Consider the following 12,661-nt stretch of genomic DNA (forward strand, 5'->3'; position numbering starts at 1 on the left):
TGGGGGGGGGGGGACACCTAATGTAAAGGGGCACTCTGATGGGGGGGGGGGGGACACCTAATGTAAAGGGGCACTCTGATGGGGGGGGGGGACACCTGATGTAAAGGGGCACTCTGATGGGGGGACACCTGATGTAAAGGGGCACTCTGATGGGGGGACACCTGATGTAAAGGGGCACTCTGATGGGGGGACACCTGATGTAAAGGGGCACTCTGATGGGGGGACACCTGATGTAAAGGGGCACTCTGATGGGGGGACACCTGATGTAAAGGGGCACTCTGATGGGGGGACACCTGATGTAAAGGGGCACTCTGATGGGGGGACACCTGATGTAAAGGGGCACTCTGATGGGGGGACACCTGATGTAAAGGGGCACTCTGATGGGGGGACACCTGATGTAAAGGGGCACTCTGATGGGGGGACACCTGATGTAAAGGGGCACTCTGATGGGGGGACACCTGATGTAAAGGGGCACTCTGATGGGGGGACACCTGATGTAAAGGGGCACTCTGATGGGGGGACACCTGATGTAAAGGGGCACTCTGATGGGGGGACACCTGATGTAAAGGGGCACTCTGATGGGGGGACACCTGATGTAAAGGGGCACTCTGATGGGGGGACACCTGATGTAAAGGGGCACTTTGATGGGGGGACACCTGATGTAAAGGGGCACTCTGATGGGGGCACCTGGCGGATTACTCTTTTTGATAATCTTACTGGACGGATTATTTTTATTGGGAAATTTGTCGTGAGTACAGAAAACACAGCTCTGACGTGAACAAACAGAAGTATATCTGGACTCTGATGTAAAGGGGCACTCTGATGGGGACACATGATGTAAAGGGGGACTCTAAAGTAGTAGATTCATGGTCTAGATCGCAAAAAAATTGATTTTTGTCTTACCGTAAAATCATTTTCTCTGATGCTCATTGAAGGACACAGCTTCATATCTTCGACCGATAGGTTATGCTGCTCTCCTTAGGAGTAGGCGGAAAAGGGTTAACAAAGCTTGACTACACCTATAGGGCAGTCCCCGAGGGTATACTCCCACTTCCTGCTCTAGGATCTCAGTTTTGTAACAAGCAGTGTCAGAAGAATACATAACCCAATTCCACAAAGGGGTGGTTGCTGTGTTTCGTCAATGATCAGAGGAAAGGATTTTACAGTAAGACAAATCCAGTTTTCTCTTTCATCGGCGGACACAGCTTCATATCTTCTTTGACGGATGGAACGTCCCAAAGCAGTGTCAGCATGAGGGGTGGGGAAAAAAAAAAAAACCCACACACACACACAGCAATAAACATTTCCCACAAAGGGCTAAACTCCACCAACCAGGTAAACCAGGGAGCTCAACCAGGAACAACTGGAGCTCACCTACCAGGACAAAAACACCCTCAGGAGGCAGAAGTTTCTGCCACAGCGGCCTGCAAATCTTTGTGGCCAAACGCAGCATCTGCAGGTGCGAAAATATCCACCTTGTAAAACTTGGTGAATGTGTGTACAGACCATCAGGTGGCCGCTTTGCAAACCTGGTCACTGATGACGGAAGGCCCAGGAGGCACTAAGCGCCCTAGTAGAAGGCGCCTTAACCGGGAAAGGAGGAATCTGACCCTTAAGTGAATAGGCCTGCACCACCGTCTGTCTGATCCATCTGGAAATAGTCGCAGCAGATGCAGCCTGCCCCTTACGGGAACCATCCGTAATGATAAAACAAGCAATCCAATTTGCGAATTGACTCAGTCGCCATCAAGTACACCCCGATGGCCCAGACCACATCCAAGGAATGCAAGGCAATTTATTTTGGGTGTTTTGGCTTAGGAAACAACGAAGATAACACAATGTCTTCATTTAAGTGGAACCCCGAAACAACCTTAGGAAGAAACGACTGGGAGGTAGCACTACTTTGTCCCTATAAACCACCAGCCAGCTCAAAGACCCTGCATGCAGAATAGTTACCAAGAAAGCCACTTTCTGTGACAAGGTAAGCAGAGGCATTTCACAAATATTTTCAAACCGTGGTTTTTGAAGAATCGATAGTACCAGATTAAGATCCAACGGGGTCACACCAGGGACTGTACCGGAGGAGCCAAGTGGCATACTTCCCTGCATGAAGGTGTGAACCAAGGAAATTGTGGCCAACGGCCTTCGGAAGAAAATTGCCAAGGTTGAAATATGGCTCTTAATGGTGCCCAGGTCCAAACGCTGATCTACACCTCTTTGTAGAAACTCCAGCAGACGTGATACGGAAAAGGAACCAGAGGAATCCCCCCCTTAACCCCCCCCCCCCCCCCCGAGACTCACCCCAAGTAATGAACCCCTTTCAAACGTGATGGTAAATGTGCGGAGAAGTAGCTTTTAACAGAGTAGGAATCACCAAATCCGACAACCCCCTATTCCTTCAATACCTGGCTTTCAATAGCCAGGCTGTTAAAGCCAGCGACTGTAAAGCAGGTTGGAAAATCAGCCCTTGAGAAAAAAGATCTTTTCTGAGAGGAACCTGCCAAGGGGCATCGGCTACCAATCTTAACAGGCCCGCGTACCAAGCCCAACGAGGCCAGTCTGGGGCCACCAGAATTACTGGAATCCCTTCTGCTCCGATTCTATGCAAAAGTCTCGGCAGAAACTGAAGTGGAGGAAAGGCATAAATTAGAAGATACTGGCCCCCAGGGGGCCACCAGAGCATCTGCCAGAGGGTCTTGAGAGCTTGCCACAAACCTCAGAACCTTCCGGTGGATGCAGGAGGCCAACAGGTCCACATCGGGGGTCCCCTTACCTGAGACACCGTTTTTGAAACACTTCTGGGAGAAGGGACCATTCGCCCGGACTCCGTGCCTGTGAACTGAGGTAGTCTGCCAATTTTCCACCCCTAGAATGTGCACAGCAAAGAGGGCTGGAACAAAGCGTTCTGCCCACCTTAGAATGCCAGACACTTCTTTGGCCGCTAGGGCACTTTTGGTGTCCCCTTGGTGATTGACATATGCCCCAGTCGTGGCGTTGTCCGAATTAATCCTTACCGGACACCCCTGCAGACGATACGTCCACTGGGACAGGCAAAGCCTGATCGCCCAAATTTCCAGGATGTTAATTGGCAGACTGGACTTCTCCCAAGACCAGAACCCCTGGGCTGATTCCATGCCCAAGACACCTCCCCTCCGGAACAGGCTGGAGTCCATAGAAACCACCATCCAGTACAGGGGAAGAAAAGACAATCCTTGCTGAAACACCTGTGAACAAAGCCACCATATTAGGGAACCCCCTCTAACCCAGGCTATACAGGATCAGATTGTCCAGGGACCGTGGATTCTTGTCCCATTTGGCTGTGAGACAGCAACAGATGAATCGCAGAATGCAACTTCTGGATTTTTGTCCAGAGTGAGCAACACTCTGGCCAGTGCTGAATCCAGAGTCAGACCCCGGCAGTCCAATTTTCTGAACAGGGACAGGGTGGACTTCTGGTAGTCCAGAAGCCAACCAAACTCCTTTAAGGTCTGGACTGTAATGGCCACGTCGCCCGTTAATGCAGACGAGGACTCTGCCTACAAGAGAAGGTCATCCAGATAACCCAGCACAGCAATCCCCTGCTGGCGCAGCAATGCCAAAACCGGGACCAACACTTTTGTGAAGACCGAGGAGCGGAGGCGAGACCAAAAGGTAACGCCAAAAACTAATAGTGCTCCTCTCCAACAGCAAAGCAGGGGAAACACTGGTGTCAGAGGCACATATCGGAATGTGTAAGTAGGCATGTTTGATGTCGATAGAGGCCAAGCAAATCTCCCTGATGCAGGGATGCCACCACCCCTGCATCAGAATGGACTCCATTCTGAACTTCTGCATCCGCACAAAAAATAGTTCAAAGCCTTGAAGTCCAGAATCGGACCAAACCCTCTTTCTTCGGAACCGTAAACAGGTTTGAGAAAAAAAACCTTGAAATTGCTCCAAGACCGAAACTATTACTCCCTGAAGCAACAGGTCCAGCACCGCCCCCAAAAAGAGCTTGCAGCTGATCCGAGGGCAGACGCAAATTGGAGAGAAAGAACTGCTCCACAGGGCAAGAACAAAACTATCTTGTATCCAGATAGAATAACTTAGTGAACCCATTTGTCGTTCACTAAAGAGGTCTACGGAGACCCCCCCCCCCAGCCCGGACACGGGTGAGAGCGAACATTCATGCCGAGGGGGCCTTGCCTGTGGGTCTAGAAAACCTGCTCTCAGGCTTGCCAGACGAGGGTCACTTGGAGCCTCACCGTGAAGAATTTGTTACCCTCATCAGCGGCCCCGAGGAACGAAAAAACTTATTAGCAGAGACAGAAGGGACTGCGCCTACGATGAGGTTCCTTCCCTTTCCCTGACTGTGGGAAGGAACTCTACCCCCCACCCTGAGACTCCTAATGATGTCAATAAGCGATCGCCTTGAAACCGCCAAAACTGAGAGCTTGGAAAGCAAAGGAGCCACATCTAGAGATGCATCACTCTCAAATTGCAGTCCCTGGGCCAACTGGTCCGCTAGCTAAACGTCAGCAGGAGGAACTTGCTCACTACTCAGAAGCTCAAAAGCTTAGCCCACTCAGTGTTTGAGACACCAGCACAGTGGCCAGGACCAGCTGCAACACCGAATCAGCATTCGTAAACATGATGCGGGTATCGTGCCTCCGCTTTCCAGTCAGCCAGGTCTTTAAAAGACGGGGATTCTTCCACAGGAATCATGGTACCGCAAAATATTTAGGGACAACAAAAGGGATCAATGGACACTCTCAAATTCTTGTAGACAAATGTGTCAAAATAAGCAGGATAAGGGAACAGCTTGGCTATGTGAGATGGCTTGTGGGTGCCAAATGGGACGGCCACGTCCGCAGCTGCATCAGCCACATTCGCCATCTTTAAAGTTTCACGCACTGAGGTAACAAGTGTGTCCACCAGCGCCTTCTCGTGTACCACAGCGGCCCTGGAGGAGTCATCCTCACTATCTGACAGATCAGGGAGCGTGGGGTCAAGCCCTACTGGATAGGCAACGTCCATGGCAGCTGAACTAGATTCAGGATCTGACAAGACAGATGAAGCAGGAGAGGGCGGAGGACGCTTCCTGCTAGCCTTCTGCCCAAAGGCCACCTCTACCTGGGAAACTAAGAAAAGAGAAAGGCCAATGGCCTGAATGCCCCCTTATGGACTGAATTGACAAATGACGTGCATAAAAATATAAATTGTGTTTTATTCAAAAATATTTAAAAGGTATACAGGGAATACACAATACAGATTATGTCACTACAAGAGAGACAATAAATATGTATTTAAATTGTTCAAACATGTTGTACATATTAGATAGTGATAATGAAATGTACATATCGCCTGACATGTTTCGGACATAAAGAGGGTGACGTCGTTCATAGGCTGTATCCCAATTCATAAATATATATATATATATATATATATATATATATATATATATATATATATATATATATATATATATATATATATATATATATATATATATAGGGCTGAAACAACTAATCGACAAAATCGATAATTACAATCGTTGTCAACGATTGTCATTATCGATTAGTTGTGCTGCTTTCCCCGACTGTCAGCGAGCTCCGTCTCCGTCTTCTCTGTGAAGCTGCAGCGTGCGCACACTGTCTCTCTCTCTCTCACAGCACGGCTTCCGTGACCTCCCCCCTCCCTCCTCCTTTCCTCTCTGCCTTTCCTCTCCGCCCATTTCCTGACGTCAGTGAGGGAGTGAGTCATATCGAGGTCAGGGAGAAAAGAAACAGTCACTTCAGAAGAGGAGCCCGGGCACCTGCAGGAAAGGAGAGCCGGCTGTACTGCCTTGTGACTCCAGGCTGTGGAACCCCCTTTCTTTCTGTGTGTGTCAGGGACAGCTGCAGAGTCTCTCTCTGCCTTTGCTATGAAATCGTTACTGCTGGCCAGGTCCTGAAACTCCCCCTCCCCTCCCTCTGTGATCGGCAGCGTTATCTATTGCAAAGAAGAAAGATCGAGGAGGTAGGAAACTCTCTGCCTGCTCCACCTCCTCCCTGAGTCCTGAGCTCTGCTCTGCCAACCTCCACACCGTTCTCTATGTGCACTGTAACCTGCAGTGGTTGTAGGGTCTGAATGGAGAAGTCATTCTGCTGGAAGGGTGCGAGTTGGAATGTAGCTGCAGAAAGCTGAGAGAAGGGGGGAAATGTGCCAGCTGCAGGTAGACACTGGCCACCACTGCAGTGCTGGAGCTAGGGGCCAGTGAATACACCTGACCAGACATTTCTATTTGGCACCCCTGAGGTCCCATTCACATCGTAGTGGGAATGCATGTTCCTGCACAAATTTTTTTTAGCTTGTTTTTCACACATAAGGCAGGCTATTTATTTAAATAGACAGCGCTACATTTGACAAATGCACCATAGAAGCTCTAGAACATTTTAAGGCATCCTACTTTGAAGTTTGCCACATTCTGCTAACGGTTTTTGTGGTGCCATTAACAATTAATGGCACCACAAGCACTATGCGAGTTTTGCAGTGCAGGGCCCTGTCAGGTAGGCTGTACGGGGCCCCGTGGTTTCTAACAGCAGCCCTGCCTGTACATACAAAGCAGCCCGCCAAAAAATAGAATAAAAGCTTATCCACATAAAAGAGTTAATATTCCTTATAAAGTGCAATATTATAATAGAAAAATAAGTGATTAAAAATGTCCATATAGCACATATGGGGGTCTTTCTATGCTCCCTATTTCATATCTATGGCTGACATGGACGTTTTTATTCACTTATTTTTCTATTATAATATTGCACCTTAAACTGAATATTAACTCTTTTATCTAGATAAGCGTTTATTATATTATTTACAGTATATAGGAGCTTAATTTAAAAAAAAAAAAAAAAAGTTTTGGTATAAGTGCCGGTTCACACTTGTGCGGTTTGCGAGATTGCATGTAATTCGGAGCGCACTGCTCCTAAATTACATGCGATCTCATGTGCGGATGCGAGTTCAACCATACACTTTGTATGGCTAAATTCGCAGCGCATCCGCAGCAAACTAGCACATGAGGCTTTTTATAAGCCGCCTCAGAATCGGATCGCACAGTGGTTCACACTTGTACGATCCGATTCTGTGCGAACTTGCAGATCGCACTGCAATATGCGATCGCAACTGGGGGTGTCATTAACATTTAATTTACACCCCCTGCGTATCACATATGGCAGTGTGAACTGCCAGATGTGCGGATGCGATGGCCTTAGGCTCGGTTCACATTTGTGCGATGCGGGAATGCTGCGAATATGCAGCGTGTTCCCGCATCGCATCCGCATATCTGGCAGTTCACACTTCTGGCAGTTCACACGCAGGGGGTGTCAATTAAAAGTTAACGACACCCCCAGTTGCAATTGCATATTGCAGTGCGATCTGCAAGTTCGCACAGAATCGGATCGCACTAGTGTGAACCACTGTGCGATCCGATTCTGAGGCGGCTCAAAAAAAAAGCCTTATGTGCGAGTTTGCTGCGGATGCGCTGCGAATTCAGCCATACAAAGTGTATGGCTGAACTCGCATGTAATTTAGGAGCAGTGCGCTCCGAATTACATGCGATCTCGCAAACCGCACAAGTGTGAACCGGCACTAACACTCTGTCTGTTCATTATTATTTTAAAAAAAATGAAAAAAAGGCATATTGAGTCTTTTTATGATTTTATCCGATTAATCGAAAAAATAAACGGCAACTAATCGATTATTAAAATAATAGTTAGTTGCAGCCCTATGTATATGAAATATATATATATATATATATATATATATATATATATATATATATATGAATATATATATATATATGTGAATATATATATATATATATATATATATATATATATATGTGAATATATATATATATATATATATATATATATATATGTGAATATATATATATATATATATATATATATATATATATATATATATATATATATATATATATATATATATATATATATGTGAATATATTATATATAAAACCCCCATCATCAGCTATATTGTGTGCTGGTATTGGAGAAAAGTCATGCACACCAATCCCTCACGGATACGCGAGTACTGCACTATACACTGTTATATAGCAATATACCGCATGCATTGTCTACATTTGACATGTTGTATTTAGAAATACAGTAAAACCTTGGATTGCGAGCATAATTCGTTCCGGAAGCATGCTTGTAATCCAAAGCACTCTTATATCAAAGCGAATTTCCCCATAAGAAATAATGGAAACTCAGATGATTCGTTCCACAACCATTTATTCATAAATCCTTCAATTTATAGTCCATATAAAAATATTATAGCAATGTGATAGGTTGTGTAACCATAAAATGTCCATCCAGAAATAGCCGCTTCCACAAGGGGATTAGAAGCAAATTCCAGCAGGAGCTACAGGGTATCAAAGAGAAGAGAGGCGCCTCTAAGTGTAGCAATATGGTTCCATTTAATGAAGGTACATTTAGCAACTCACATGGTTGATGAATAAAACAGGCACATCTAAGTATGCAGGCATCCGAGGTAAAGCTGTCCACATAGACTATCGTCTTCACCGCCGGCTGCCAGTCTGTAATCCTGACCGAGAAGACCACCCTGCAGTAAAGCGATCTGTAAGCGAGGGGCAGTATGGAAAGGGTGACGTAGATGAAGGTGCGGAGGATGGTCTATGTGGACAGCTTTACCCCTGATGCCTGCATACTTAGATGTGCCTGTTCCAATCATCAACCATGTGAGTTGCTAAATGTTGAACCTTCATTAAATTTAACCATATTGCTACACTTAAAGGCGCCTCTCTTCTCCTTTATACTCAGCTGTGACTTGAGGCTACTTGTATATCAAGACATCGCTTGTATATCAAGTCAAAATTTATTTGAAAATTTTGCTTGTCTTGCAAAGCGCTCTTAAACCAAGTTACTCTCAAACCAAGGTTTTACTGTATATTTTATATATATATATATATATATATATATATATTAGTGTGTGTGTGTGTGTGTGTGTGTGTGTGTGTGTGTGTGAATTGGGATACAGCCTATGAAGAAGGACGTCACCCTCTTTAGGTCCGAAACATGTCAGGCGATATGTACATTCCATTATCACTATCTAATGTACAATATGTTTGAACAATTTATATACGTTTATTGTCTCTCTTGTAGTGACATAATCTGTATTGTGTATTCCCTGTATACCTTTATAATATTTTTGAATAAAACACAATTTATACTTTTATGCACGCCATTTGTCATTTCAGTCCATGAGGGGGCATTCAAGCCATTGGCCTCTTTTCCCACCGACTCAGAGCCTGAACACCCTGCACTACAGCAGAGAAAGGGACCCCACCAGGACTCCCCACCACCACTGGGAGGAGTGCTGATCGTCAGGCACCAGAAGAGCCAGAGACCCATGTGCCGCATCCAGAAGAACAAACTCAGGAATCCCCACTAGAGGAAAAGAGGAGAGGCCCAGAAGGCAACCGCCACTATCACGCAGCTCCAAAACCACAGCTGCCGCTCCAGTGTATGCCGAAACAACAGAAAATGGCTGCCGGACCACAAAAAATAGCTGCACGGAGGAAGACCGATCCCAAAAAAACATGGCCACCGATTCTGGAGACCAAACCACAAGAAAATAACCGCCGAAGACCGCACCACAGGAGAGGCCCAGAAGCAACCGCCACTATCACGCAGCTCCAAAACCACGGCCGCCGCTCCAGTGTATGCCGGAACAACAGAAAATGGCTGCCGGACCACAAAAAATAGCTGCACGGAGGAAGACAGATCCCAAAAAAACATGGCCACCGATTCCGGAGACCAAACCACAAGAAAATAACCGCCGGAGACCACACCACAAGGCCCCCCCGTACAGCACCCCATAGTGAAAAGAACACCCCCAGGGGGGACTGTACTCGTGGGCACCACTCCAAAACCGAATGTCTCGCCACCGAAGTGGGGGGCTGTCGGCCAGGGGAATGCTGCGACTCGGACTAGAGCCCGGTCGTATGCGACCCTGCAAGAGCATTTAACTCGCCGGCCAGCCCCTGTCCAGTGGGGCTATATTGTAGATCTATAGATTGTAGATCTCTGAAGAAAACAGGAAAAAAAATGCTAAAAAGATGCAAAAAAGATGCAAGAAAAAATGCCAGAAACAAAGATCACAGCAGGGAGCTAGGTCCTTACTCCTGAGTCTAGGAATTAACTGGATGCCTATAGCAGAGAGGGGATTACCAGTAAGACTGCCCATAGGTGTAGCAAAGTTTATTTTTTCTGCCTAGTGCCCTACTCTTGTAGGGGGCGATATAACCCTATGGTTCTGAATGGAGCTTTGTGTCCTTCATTGAATGAAAGAGAAATGATCAGCTTTTATAAATTAAACTCCTTTATCCTATGAGGTAAAAACAGTTTTCTGTAACTGCTTTTAAAGTATTAGTTGGAGTCCAGTTTCAGTTTTTTAGTGTATTTAAATATGCCACAACTTCTAACACTCCCTTCCTCCCAGATTGACAATGCTGCTGTAAAATCTTCCCCCAGTGCTTATTCACCCGGAGGGGTGTCTGTATAATACAGGTGGTGTATCACCAGCTAGATCACCAGGTGAAAAGGGGCAAAAGCCTAAGAAAAATAAAACTAATACAGCCACTACATCTAACGATTGGTAGACTGCAATATATTACATATTTGTTTAAGTACACTTGTTTTCCTATTAAAAACTGACCACACTAAGCAGGAGAACACACCGTGGTCAGATCTCTAACTATGCTGGGAACTCTGCATGCACTCCTCCAATGATAAGACTTGTCCTGCGACGCCCCCGCTGCAAAGCTACTCAATGGGAAGCTCAGTGTGCTGCTGCTTCTCCCCCCTAGCTCTTATGCAACTGAGAACAGAGGAAATGTGATCACTTATATAAAATAGTGATTTAAAAAAAGGTATTTATAATGTATTTTTATGTCTATACAAAAATGTTTTGCCTTTTATTTCTTTTTATATTTTAGGCTCGATCTTCAGTGCAACTTTGGAGTCAGACTTTGATGTGAATTTTTACACTCTGTAGCATTGAAGTCGTATCAAAGTCGGACCAAAGTAGTACAAGAACCTTTTCCAAAGTCGGACATACTTGTGTAGTATCAGTTAAAATAGCACTCATAGGGAAACACTGAATTTCACGTTATCCAACTTGAGGTCTCATAAGTTGGATCCTACGTCGCATCAGTGTGAACTGAGCCTTAAACTGAAGGGGTTTGTTTTACAAGGTGATCATTTACAGCCACTCTAAGTAAAGGGCCCTACATATACATTGACATGAGAAACATGCAAGAAATGTGATGGGAGGCTTCCAGCATTGTCACAGATGAAAATGAACACACAGTCATCTGCTCCATGTTCTATAAAGCTAACACTCTAATTTGAGAGTGGTGACCACCGCATGAATAAGAGCTGAAACAGTCTTCTCTTATTTGGAGTGATAGCAGTAGACTGCAACACCACAGTCTACTGCTGATGTCTCAAAACCTGTCATTACCATAAGCAAATCAGATATACAGTGCATCCGGAAAGTATTGACAGCGCTTCACTTTTTCCACATTTTGTTATGTTACAGCCCTATTATTCAAAAAATGGAATGAATTCATTATTTTCTCCAAAATTATACAAACAATACCCCATAATGACAATGTGAAAGAAATTTGTTGGAAATCTTTGCAAATTTATAAAAAATAAAACTAAAAAAATCACATGTACATAAGTTTTTTCAGCCTTTGCCATGACACTCAAAATTTAGCTCAGTTGCATCCTGTTTCCACTAATTATACTTGAGATGTTTCTACAACTTTATTCGAGCCCACCTGTGGAAAATTCAGTTAATTGGACATGATTTGGAAAGTCACACACCTGTCGACATAAGGTCGCACAGTTAACAGTGCATGCCAGAGCACAAACCAAGCCATGAAGTCCAAGGAATTGTCTGTAGACCTCCGATACAAGATTGTATCAAGGCACAGGATCTGGGCAAGGGTACAGAAAAATGTTTCCATCGTTGAAGGTCCCAACAAGCACAGTGGCCTCCATCATCCGTAAATAGAAGTTTGGAACCACCAGGACTCTTCCTAGAGCGGGCAATCTTGCCAAACTGAGCGATCGGGCGAGAAGGGCTTTAGTCAGGGAGGTGACCAAGAACCCAGTGGTCACTCTTAAAGAGCTCGAACATTTCTCTGTGAATCCCTGAAGGATTCTCAGACCATGAAAAAAAAAATTCTCTGGTCTGATGAAACAAAGATTGAACTCTACACACTGAATGGCAAGCGTCATGTCTGGAGGAAACCAGGCACTGCTCATTACCTGGCCAATACCATCCCTACAGTGAAAGCATGGTGGTGGAAGCATAATGCTGTGGGTATGTTTTTCAGAGGCAGGGACTGGGAGTCTAGTCAGGATCGAGGGAAAGATGAATGCAGTAATGTATAGAGACATCCTTGATGAAAACCTGCTCCAGAATACTCTGGACCTAAGACTAGGGACAGCTTTGTGAATGTCCTTGAGTGCCTCAGCCAGAACCCAAACTTGATCCTGATTGAACATCTCTGGAGAGATCTGGAAATGGCTGTGCACCAATGCTCTCCATCCAACCTGATGGAGCTTAAAAGGTCCTGCAGAGAAAA

The 12,661-nt window shown here is 45.4% G+C and overlaps 1 protein-coding gene across 2 annotated transcripts in view; it reads right to left on the reverse strand.

The window, feature by feature from the left end:
* The window catches only part of KMT2D (lysine methyltransferase 2D), a 340,114-nt gene that overhangs the window by 214,874 nt on the left and 112,579 nt on the right, over positions 1 to 12,661 (reverse strand). The gene's annotated exons all lie outside the window — the stretch shown is intronic.

This window comes from Pelophylax lessonae (assembly GCF_965119305.1).
Source record: "Pelophylax lessonae genome assembly, chromosome: 2".
In the NCBI taxonomy this organism is placed as follows: Eukaryota; Metazoa; Chordata; class Amphibia; order Anura; family Ranidae; genus Pelophylax; species Pelophylax lessonae.